This window comes from Tympanuchus pallidicinctus, unplaced genomic scaffold (genome assembly GCF_026119805.1).
Source record: "Tympanuchus pallidicinctus isolate F22 unplaced genomic scaffold, pur_lepc_1.0 scaffold23, whole genome shotgun sequence".
NCBI lineage: Eukaryota > Metazoa > Chordata > Aves > Galliformes > Phasianidae > Tympanuchus > Tympanuchus pallidicinctus.
In genome coordinates this window covers 9,923,293-9,934,951 of record NW_026294740.1, presented here as the reverse complement: position 1 = coordinate 9,934,951, position 11,659 = coordinate 9,923,293, and the positions used below count along the sequence as shown (strand labels likewise).

The 11,659-nt window shown below is 47.3% G+C and overlaps 1 long non-coding RNA gene across 1 annotated transcript; it reads right to left on the bottom strand.

The window, feature by feature from the left end:
• Nucleotides 1–1,720: 1,720 nt before the first annotated feature.
• Nucleotides 1,721–6,310, bottom strand: LOC128083277 (uncharacterized). Its single transcript, XR_008208005.1, has 2 exons — nt 5,674–6,310; nt 1,721–5,587 (listed from the first exon to the last, which is right to left on the bottom strand). It is a non-coding gene; the product is annotated as an uncharacterized LOC128083277 (long non-coding RNA).
• Nucleotides 6,311–11,659: the final 5,349 nt, after the last annotated feature.

The window sequence follows — 11,659 nt, the reverse complement described above, 5'->3', positions numbered from 1 at the left end:
CCTGTGAATAAGGCTGCAGGCTGGCAGGAATCAGGCCCATCTCTGGGGCAACAAAGAAACTTTCGGTTTATCCCTTTTTGTCTGAAAAGCAAATTCTGACTTCTAAACTTCCACAGAGCACACATGAAAGATAGGTACCAAACTGTAGTAGTGTTAAATTACTGGCACTTAAGAACGAAGTCTAATCCAGGATCAGCGGTATTCTTGAAACCTCGACTGGCTTTCTGGTGCACGAAGAGGTGAGAATGGGGCCTGCAAGGTTTTCAGACCTTTTGGTGAATACAATAGCAAAAGGTGCCTCCCCCTTTAAAGAAAAATCTTTAAAAATGCAATCAATACAAAATAACAGTTCCTGCAGCAAAGTTTTACTCAGGTTGCCAATTCTATTCAACCGGAAGATTCACTGTAAATATATATACATATTTCTATTTTTTCCCGGAAGACCTTGACACTTTCTCTCCCCAGCAGAACAAATCAGCAGAAGTATCTCAGAGCATTGCAGGGAAGGGAGATTAGGGGACTTTTAACCCATATTACCCTGGCAGGGGTTTCATCTCTTTCTTCACAGCTGTATCCTGTGGTGGCTGTTCGACGTCAGCGCCAGAAGCTGAGCTGCAATTTCTGCAGTCTACATCTCTGCAATCTAATCTGGAGAGCCAGATCCTTAAAGTAATTGATAGCACTCTTAAAATCTAAACCAGTGTGATGTACTGATCAATTTAAAATACCGTTTATTAAAGGAACTTAAAATATCCAGGATTTTTTTAATAACCTACATCAACATAGACGAGAATTTCAGAGAAGCAGCAAGCACGGCTCTCTCTCATCACCCATCTTTGTCCTTTTCACCCTTTCTGCTACATGAATGTTGTTGACCCCTACAGAATATGCAACATGTATCCTGACAGCAGATATAAAGCTTTGTAACATTTGTTCCTGAAAACAGTGCAACACAGTTCTCCCCTTAGCATGGGAGCCTGAGCTTTGGTTTTAAAAAGGTGGGAGGCTTTTCCCCTTGCATTCATCCCTCTTTAGCCCAGTTTTGTCCATTTGCTGACTTTAATGTGTGTCCCGATTCCCCATTATGTATCAGCATAAGCACCCAATCCTGACTGGTCTCCAATATTTGTCTCCTCTCAGTAATTTGGAAATGTGTAGATTCTCTCACATTTCACCTTACCGACCAAAGCAGTGGTTTCCCTGTTAACGCCTGTGATGGCACAGACACGTACCAGACAATGCCTGGCCTCAGGAACTCTCTGACCAGAAGATGGGAACCACAAAATTAACCTGGCCATAACACTTTGGTGGACTGAAGAGAAACCCAGAAAAGAACTCAGCCAAAACTGAGAAGTCCATGGGTTCCAGGTCATCTTCAAGAGAGCCCCGAGCCCTCCCTGCTTTGTAGTGTGCTGTTAGTTTGGGAAGCCCCAGAGACAGGGCTACGAGTTCCCACAAAACACCCTGGGGTTAGGCTGTCCAGCTGGGTGTGCGGCCATACACCCACAACAGAGCATCTTTTGCTTTAAAGTGTATGATGACGTTGGCTCTGGCGTGCCAACACAATAAAACCTGGCCATGGAGAGCTGGAGCTCATATGCCAAGGATGAGGAAGCAAGATATGGCTACCTCCTGCTTCGGGCAGTCAGTACAGTCTGACAAAAGAAACTTCTGAACTGGTGCTTTCTTAGATGTTAGTGATTCTTCTTTAAAAAAAAAAAAAAAAAAAAAAAAAAAAGAGAGAGAAGGAAAGAAGAAAAGGAAGAAAGGGAGGAAAGGAGGAAGAGAGAAAGAAAAAAGAAAATGAGAAAGAATAAACATTATCTTGCTGGGCAAATAAAATCAAAGGGGACTGACCCGCAGGAGCATAGGGCTCACAGCATTCGCTCCTAAGCGCACTGATGCTCTGCTTTACTTGGCTGAAGTTACTGGAGTCCCAGGCATGACACAGAAGGCATCTGCTCAATAAGAAAAAAAATCAAAGCTAGGAGAAACCTGGCATGCTTCAATTAAGACTTTGCACCAAAGCTCTGCTGTTTCAGCCACCTTGAGGGATGAAGTGAAAAGGTTTTGTGTCCTAAAGCTGCTATGAGGCAGGATCTGTTGCAGAAGAACAGCCTGATAATTGATGGTGTGAGAAAGGGGAACCGATCCTGAGAAAGCCAGGCACAGAGTGTGAAATGGGGGTAGTGAGTCCAAATAAAATGGCCGAGCCAATGAGTGCTCACAGGCAGCTACTGTGATAAGGGCGAGGTGGAAAAAAGGCAATGGGAAATGTTCCGTGAGGATGAGGATTTTCTGTAGCTATGAGAAAACAGAGTAAAGTAGAAGAAGGGAAGAGAAATTGATTTTATACCTTAGAGAGGTTGACCTCGGAGGAAAGTTTTATTAAAATCCAATATAATTTTTTTCTCGAGTTAACTTTTGCTCTGGATGCAGCCAGTCTAACGCCAGCCAGTTCTGCAGGGTCTGCTGACAGGCAGAGCTCTGAGGCGAGGATTGTCCTAGCTGATAGCCACATAGCTTCGTCAATCAGCTTCAAATTACTCGTTATTCTTGTTACAGTGATTCATAAACAGCCTTAAAGAGACAGAAAGCTGCTTGTTAAGCTGTGGGGACTGCTAACCTTCATTGTTTTATGGGGATCAGAAATAAACACTGAAGATGAAAGGCTGATTTTCTGCCCTTTTAATTTATGATAGATGAAGGCAGACTAAAAAATTACTTCTAAAAGTAGGTTTCATTAAGAACTTGCTGAAGAGTTTTGCTTACTTGGTATTTTCCAGGAAAACTGCTAAATCTGTTTCCTCTGAGGTGGAATTCAGGCAAGCTGGTCAGTCCTTTTAACTGAGAGATACTAAACGTGAAAAGGAGATGCTAAACATTAAAAACTGACCGGGAAGGAAAAGTGCTTTCATTCAGTCTGTTTAAACTAACAAAGGAGCAATGGAGGGGCATTTGCTTATAAAAATGCCTGACAAACACAGAAGTTCTTCTCCTGATTTTCTGTCATTCTGATTATCTTCAGTTCGGGTAAAAAAGGAGCCCGAAAATGCCTGGGGACTCTCTTGGAAGTAAGTGGACACTCACCCCTACTGGGGCAGCGATCCAGCCAGCGCAGGCTTCCCTTGATGCCTGAACCGCTGCTCTGAATTCACACCCTCTGGCTGTCCCAGCCCTGCGCTGCTCTCCAGCCTTCCAAGAAGACAAGGGAGGCATCTTGAGTGATGAAAAATGTAGGGAAGCCAAAGGTGACATGTCCTGAGTTTGAGAGCATTCATTTGAGAAGAGCCAAGGCAACCTAGTGTGCTGCCAGAGCCTGACAATTTGAGTGATGGTGGCTTCCAAGGAAAGGAAGTTCAGCATAGTGATGGGTACAGTATGAAACTCCTTCTCACAAGAGGAAGATCATTGGGAACTCTCTTCACATTAGCAGCAAAGGAGAGTGCTTCCTTTCAGGGGAGCAGGAACCTAGTGGCTCTGAACCTGTGACACAGTTTCTAAGCAGAGGACTTTCAAGACTGAACATGAGTTCAGGTACGTCTCCGTGCAGCATTGGCCTTTCTGTGCAATAAATCAGAAGGGGAAAAAATAGTATTTGTGGGTAAACTTGGCCACGACAGCTAAAATGCACTCACACTTAGAGAATGCTGAGGTCCCCCAAGGGAATTCCAGGAGCCTGAAGTAGACACAAAGGTCTAGCTGGACAAAGAGATGCCAGCTTATGGGGGAGCAGTGTCTGACCTTGGGTCTTTAAGGGCATTGTCCATGGAAAAAAATCCAATGGAAATTTCTCTTGCCTGTGCTCTATGTCTGGCTCTTATTCAACGCTTTAAAGTCTGTGGAGTTATGGCAGTAGGAATGGTGGGATGGAATTAAGGTTCAAGCTACGTGGTTGCTCCTGGGATGTGAGGAGTGGTTTTTAATGCAGTTCCATTATCCTGTCCGTGTAAGGAGTAGTGCATGGAAGTCTGAATTTCTCAGCAATACTGAAACGATCAGCCAGTTTATATCACCAGTTTAAAGCATAGCAAATCGCTCATTTCCTCTCCAAGCTTTGATTCCCAAAAGTATAATTGCTACAAAATAATATAATAGCTGCTTTAAAGGATGAAGAAAAAAAGTTAAAATTAGCGTAACATCTTTCCTGAACTAATGGCAATCGTCATTTGAACCCAGAGCCACATCTAGAGATCTCCCAGGTCATTGGGCTTGTGGCTTTTCATGCCAATAAAGCCGTGGCGGGGAGAGAACACAGACCTTCTATTTCACTCATCACAGGTCTTCACCATGTGATGGACAAAGGACCAAACCTCACATACCTTCATGTGGAATACCCGCTTCATTACAGCACAATGTTTTCTCTCCAGTAAAACCAGTAGGAGCTCTTATGCAGCACGGGGATCGGTGTGCAGGGCTGCCGACGGCGTCTGCACGCAGCAGCACAGCTGTCGAGTCTCAGGAGCAGCCATAAGCAACGGCTTCAGAGGAGAGAAAGCAGCCGTTGCACAATTACATGGGCAATGGGAAGAAGAGATTTCTTCTGCATCCCACGCGGTGATTATCTGATACGCTGCAAAATGGGCGCTGACACACTTTTTATTTCAGCTAATGTAACTCAGACTTGTAAGGAAGGTGATTCTGCTATATGACCGTATTATCTAAATTGCTTTGTCGCCAACGCATCGAAAACTGAATGTAGAATTGACTGCACGTAATTGAATGCTGACTCACCCTCCGATTGGGATAAATGGTGCAGTATTCCAGGATGTCCTGGAGCTTTCTATAGTCTCACAATCATATCTGAACATTTCTGATGGATTTTTCACCACTCCAAGCAAACCTGTGTTTCGTGCTCCTATTTGGGGCTGGGTGGAACAAATCCTCCCACTGTCACACGGCGTCTTCCCTTCTCCCTTAACTTCATCCATTCTCTGCTGAAGCTCTCATCTTTCATCCTGGCTGCACAGTCGTCTCCCTTGTGATTCTCCCATCTCCAGGCTCTCCATATTCATAGACCTCCAGTTCTACCTCCCTTGTTTCTAAGGCTACATAGCTGGGAACAGTTTTCTCACAAAATGCTTTTCCATAAAACCTCCAGTTCAGTCCAGTCTGAGGCTGTACCATTTTACATCCACGATGCAGCTCATGGCAGACCATTTTAATAAAAGCAGTGCAAACACAAAGAAGCAAACGCAGGAAATCTTTTTTTTCTTTCCTTGAAAATGGCTTCATATCATGGAACTCCGGTAGGAGGTGTCAGTGCGTGACGCTCCTTACAAACAGAATGCTGTTTGGTTTGTGAAGCGGGGTGGAAGAAGCACACATTTAGGGAGCAGTGGCAGAACAGGGCTGTGAGCCCTGGGCAGAGCTGTGTGCACGGGGTCACCTCTTTGGGCTTCACCACACAGGCAGGGGAAGGGAGCAGAAGAAGGGTCATGACCATGTAATGGGGAGAACAACAGTCGTTGAGCAACGGTCCCACTGTAAGTTCTCTTCCAAGTTGGTTCAGCTTGTCTTCAAGGACTTCCTCCCACAGAGTCAGAAGAGGCTCAGTTGGAGCTGTATTTCCAGAAACAGGTGAGTCCTCGAGGTAAAAGAGCAAAATTCCTTGTAAAAAAACATGACATGTATATGATATATATTTATGTATGGATAGTGTGAAATCCAGACCTGATCTGCAGCTGGGTCAGAAGCTGGTCGGAAGTGAGGGTCTGCTCTCCTCTGGTCAATGCAAACAAATGTGGTACTATTGCAAAACACAGAGAGATTTAAAAGACAGAATGAAAAAAAAAAAAAAAAGGGGAGGGGGGGGGAATCTCCAGTGGTGATGGAAGCAACACATTCTCAGGGAAAAAAAAAAAAGACATTAAAAAATAGGAGCAAAAAATATTAAGGCATCCAGGTTGTTGCTGCATATCCAAGCTGCATTGAACAGACCTCTCACCTATCTTACCAGCAGCTTGTATCCAAAACAGAGGAAATTAGGGAATTCTGCAATGCAGCTGTGTGGAGGCAGCACCCAGGTGGCTCACAGAGCACCATGGAGGGACCTGGGGGCCTGGAAACATGGGGCAGCACGGATGTCCCTATCCCTACAGCCCTGCCAGCAGTTGCAGCACCAGTAGCATTTAAACCCTAATGTGCAGCGCCTGGTGGGTCACTCGATGCCAACTTTCCATTGCACTGCTCAGCAAGGGCAGGGCTGGGAGGCTGGGGCACCCCTGGCTGGAAACCTGAGCTCATTCTGCAGTGGAGATAAGCCCTTGGATGGAAGTCCTTCAGAGGGCTGTGAGCAGGCAGCGTCACTGCGGGGTCTCGGAGCATGCAGGTGGTTCTCCCTTTAATGTAGAGAAGACACTAGGTGGTCAGGAAGGGGTACACTGTTAAACATGCTGGAGAAGCAAGGCAGCTGCAGCTCTTCTTGCCAATCTGCCAGGCTTTGGGGTTCCAAAGAAGCGGCAGTGTCCACACAATCAAACAGGAGAACTGTGCTGGTCTTGCCCTGAGGCTTTGCTCCAAACTATAACTAATGAGGGCAGAGTCCCTGACAAAAAAGCTTCCACAGAATCCCTTTCTCAGGCCTTTGATTTTGCTGGAACATGCACAGCAGAAAAATTCACACAGCTGATGGAAAAGCCATGTCCTGGCCTGACCCCGCTACTGACGACAGCCAGACAAAGGGGCAGCGATGTGGGGTCACGTTCAGGGAGGATCCGTGATTCAGCACATCGTTTTGCTAGATCTCCTCTAATTTGTCATAGAACGAAGGAGCGGGGCAAACACCTGCAGCTCCAGGCTGCTGCTTTACTGCCAAAAGGTAGGGCAGGCAGTAGTGAGCTTCTAAAGAACACACGATGCTCAATTAGGACAGTAGGTCAGAAAGAGAGCAGTGATTCATAGTCAGGACACACTCAAACCATCCACAGCAACACGCAGCAATCCCATACAGAGAGCCCACAGACAGCCTGTCCTTCTGCAGCGCTGGCAGTGACAGCCTGCAGGGCAGCACCACGTGCTCAAACCCCACTGATTCGTGGAGCAGTTGGGCTGGCTGGAAGGAAACGGCTCCCAGTGCTTCCCAGAGACAGCAGGCATGGCTCTGTCTAGCGGCTCTGTCCTAGTGGCAGCCGACCCCTAAAATCAGGGGATGCGGAGGGGCTGAGACACGCACAAAATCAGTAAACGAGGTTCCCAGGCTGAACAGCCCCTTTTAGAGAAGGGCTGCATGCAGTCTGCCCAGGAGCGAGCTGCAGGTTGCCGCGGGTCAAGTTTAGGATTTCTCGGCCCCAAGGGTACGGGGACTGACAGTGCTCAGCTGTGCAAATGGTATTTTCCTTGCCTGGCATGAGCTGCTGGGCAGTGGGTGTAATTTTCCATGCTCACAGTTGGCTGTTGGTTTTACCTTGACACGTTTTTGATAGCCTAAGCTCCGTCAACACTGTTTCACCCCTTAGGAAATGATAACTAAGAAGGCCAAACGAGGGACGTGTCAGTACCCAGCAGTTTGGTGACCAGGTTTACCTTAGCCTCGACAGCAGCTTATTGCTGTGCAACAAAATGTCTCTCCCAGATTTACCCAGAATATGGAAAAAGCCGGGGATGCAAGGCATACGCTTGGTTGACTTTCATCTCTCTGAAGACAAATCTTTTAAAATTTAGATCAAGGAATCTTTTAATGAAACAAAGAAATTGTGCCACTTGTATCCGTTCCAGATATAAATAAATCAGCTAGAAATAAACAGGAGCAAGGCAAATCTAAAGGAGACAGACACGCTCTGCAATGTCAGCCCAAAGAGACCGTCTGATGGATGATAGTATGGCTGGCTCAGAAGAGAAGTCAGGGTTTAAAAGACTCACTGTCAGCCATCTGGCACATCTTCTGAAATACACCGCGGTAGAACTTCACTGAACTGCTGCCTTTTTTGCATCTGCTTGTGTTTGAAGCGTAGTGAGGACGGTGACATCTCTGCCAGGGCTGCCTCTGTGGGGCTCGTCACAGTCCGTGGCTCAGCCCCCCGCCTGCCACACGTGATGATGATACTGTCAGCACTGGTGGTGGGACCTTAATGATTCCGTGATTCGGTTGTGACCTTCCCAAAGCAGTGATGCTGTTGCACATTTAGGGTCATGGAGATGCTCAGCACAGCCGGCTGTGCTCACAGAAGCTCTGGCTGTTGGGAACCCACAGCCCACCCCCTGGTGCCCAGGGCAGGCAGGACAGCGGGACCTGCAGCGCCGATCCTCCTGCTCCAGGAGCGTCATGCTGCGTTGCTTTGAACTGAAGGGCAAGGCTTCGTGTCCTAATGGCGTAGGCCTTATTATATACCACTGAGTAATTTGGACTCTGTATATTAAATATCACCACTTGCTGTTTCCTAATAACCCGTAGCAACACAGTGATAAAAATCTATGGCCCCTTAAAGAGATTGTTTTCCTTTTCATGAAGATCAAATCAAAACTTACAGAGCCGGCTGCCCTGCTGAATGTTTGTGTTTTTTTTCCCTGCTTCATCAGCTCCTCCCACCTGGTCCCCATCCAGCTGTGCCCAAGGCTGTCCCCCTCCCTTTCTGACATGGGGTGCAGCGGCTGCGGCCATGGTGAGGGAATGCTCAGAGCCCCGCATGCTGAATGGACCTGAAGGCTGCTGACCAGGCACCCCTGGGCTGTGATGTGGACCCATTGAAAAGCTATTTTCAGCTTAAGTGATCTTTGATACTGAAAGCAGAGTTAACCTGAGTGGCAAGTGGAGATCATCTGCCCTGAGAAATAAATCCAGGGAAGAGGAGGGAGAAAAGCAGGAAGATAATCACAGAGAGAGACTCTTTGGGAAGGGAAATTAATTTGAAAACATGCAGTGATGGGAAAAGAAGCACACAGGAAAACAGTGTTGTTGCATCCCCCGAGTGCTGATCGAGTCCCTGTCCCCCCTCAGCTGCCAGCCAGGCTCCTAATTTGTAATTCTCTGCCTTCCTAGATAGATGGGGCTAAGCAACAGGAGCCATCTCATAGCAGCTCCACACATCTCACCTTTGTCATAGCTGTTCTCAGCAGCTGGAGCCAAACTGGGCTTGTTGCTAAGATGGGTTCCATCCAAATTTCACCCATGTACAGCAGTGACTTGTTAACAAGCTGCTCCAGGAGATCTTTATAGGACAGTGGGAAGCAGGGAGAGGAAATAATTACAGCATTTCCACCTACAGCAGTCTGCTTCAGGGCAGGTATAAATAGATCCGTAAGTGTTTGTTCACTTAAGAGAGAGCTCAGCCTAACTGCTTTTGCAATTGCCAGCAGCAGAATTGATGGTTTGTTGGTTTGTTTTTTTTTTTCCTTAAAAATGAGGGCAAAGATCACTGACTAAATATCACCCTCCCTTCCTCTCAACCACAAGGAGCATTTAAGAAGTTTCTGAGTTTTTACCAACTCCAGATGCCAGGTGTACAAAAGAACAGGCAATTTTTCAAAGCTGTTCTATTTGTCTGGGAAAGGAAGGATAATTAGATCCGTTCTGCTTCAGAACTGAGGAAATTAATGGGGGAAAAGAAAACCCAAAGCATGCACATTTCGTCCGCTTGAAAGGAGAAGAAAGCACCCAAAAAGCTTTGGAAGGATTCATGCAAACAGCGCAGGAAGGAGAGGAGCAGAGATCCCACAGCTGCATCCATCCATCCATCCATCCGTCTGTCCTTCCGTCCATCACACAGCCCTGCTGCCGTCCATCTTCTCTGAGCAGAATTGACGAAGAGCAGCTCCCTGCTGTGGGCTCGCAGAAGTGCCACAGACATCATCACGCGTCCTCCCGGGTCGCACTGCTATCGGACAATTAATGGTGTTCCGGGGGCCTTGTAGGCAGATCTCCCCGCTTTGACTTCAGCCTCATGCATGGAAACCTCATTCATCCCCAAGCCTGCAAGGTGGCTGCAGAGGGCAGGGCAGTATGTGCAACATGGAGAACTCTGTGCAAACTATTTCAGTGCTGTAGCATCATCAACATTTTTCAATGTCTGAGAAGCTGGGTTTGGGGATTTATTTTTGCCTGCTGAGATAAGGTGACTGAGAGAAGGAGATGAGGAGTTCTCAAAAAAATAAGTGACGTGTTTTTACACGGCCAGGGTTGAAAGAAAGCAATAATTGTCCTAATACATAGGCACAAGTCTCCAGAAGGGCTCATGATTTACTTCCAGAGACATCGCTGACAAAAATGCCAGGCATGCCTTCCTAGGCCAAGGCACAGCCTGATGCTGCCTGGAACCCGGCCTCGTGCTGCCTGCCGTGCCCACCACGAGCACAGTGCTGGCTGGGAGCTGCCATCCTCGTGCCCCGAGCAGCCATGCATGAGGTTCCTGCAGCAATGCATGATGTTCCTGCAGCACCTGGCCCTGTGCCTGCTCTCACTCTTCCCCTGGTGCATGCACACCCAAGCCCAGCCCCTCTCCCTGCTGTCCTCCTCTGCCAGCTCTTCCACCTGCTCTTTCCATTCTCCTGCACAGCTCCCACTAGCTCTTACATGCGCTGATCCCATTCTACTGTTCCCATTCTGCCCCAGACTTCCCGCAAAGTTTTCTTGCATTGATCTTCCAGTCACCTTTTGTCTTTCAGTTATCAAGGTTCTCTTTGTTTGTACTCCTCTGTCTGAATCTGAGGGCAGTTCTGCTTTTATTGGCCTTACTGAATCTGGGTCCTTGTATTTTATTAAACTCTTTGGGATGAGAGTGATGGCTTTCAGGGATAGATGCATATCGTGCCTGGTAGATGCGGTGGAGGCTGATAGGTATCACCAACCACCCAAGTTCTTACCCTGCACTAGGCACTGGCTCAAGAAAGATGTTTCCATGGCAGATACCAGCTCCAGAGAGCCGCTTCGATGGCAGCCCTGCCAGGAGCAGACACTGACTTCATGGCAAGCTCAGCAGCCGGGTGTCGGGAAGTGTTCTGCCCTGGATTGCAGCAAGCTGCTCCGCTTTTTCCTTTTTTTCCCTCCTATTGATTTAGTTTGGAAGCATTTCAGATGGCACTTTCTTCTGTTATATGGTGATAAAACCCTGAGCTCAATAACTGAGATCTGATGTCTGGCATCAAAGCAATACAAATAACAATAAAAGAAACAAAATAGTGGTGAGTCAGGCTGGTTTCTGCTTGGGAAAACATCAGTTCTCCTTATTACTCATTGGCCTTGCCATCTCCTCTGGGGGACTCTGCCGGCCACCGCAGGCTGCAGAAGAACAGAGGCTGTGCTGAGCTCCGTCCTGCCAGGACCCGCTTTGCTGGCGCTCAGTGGGTTGTGTGCCTGTGCTGATGGCACCCAGAGCACATGGGAGCACATCAGCAGTGTGCCCAGCCAGCCCGGCCCTGCTGTTTTCTACCATCAAGACTTTTATTGGTTCATGTCTAGCTTGTTTGCTTCCTTTTGGCACCACTTTTTCTCTGCAAGTGAAAAATTTACCCTGAATCACAGCACGTTATTTCCACTTGTCAAGATAAAGGTTAATGAGGTACTGGTAACTGCATCGCAGATCTGGCTCTATCTGAGATTTTTTATGGTGCGCTGTGCTGTGCAGCTCATGCATGGAAAAGGCCAAGATTAAAAAATGATGATAAAAACAAAACAAAGTGTTAGAGGTCAAGAAACTTGCAATGACGGAGCTGAGCCGCTGCCCAT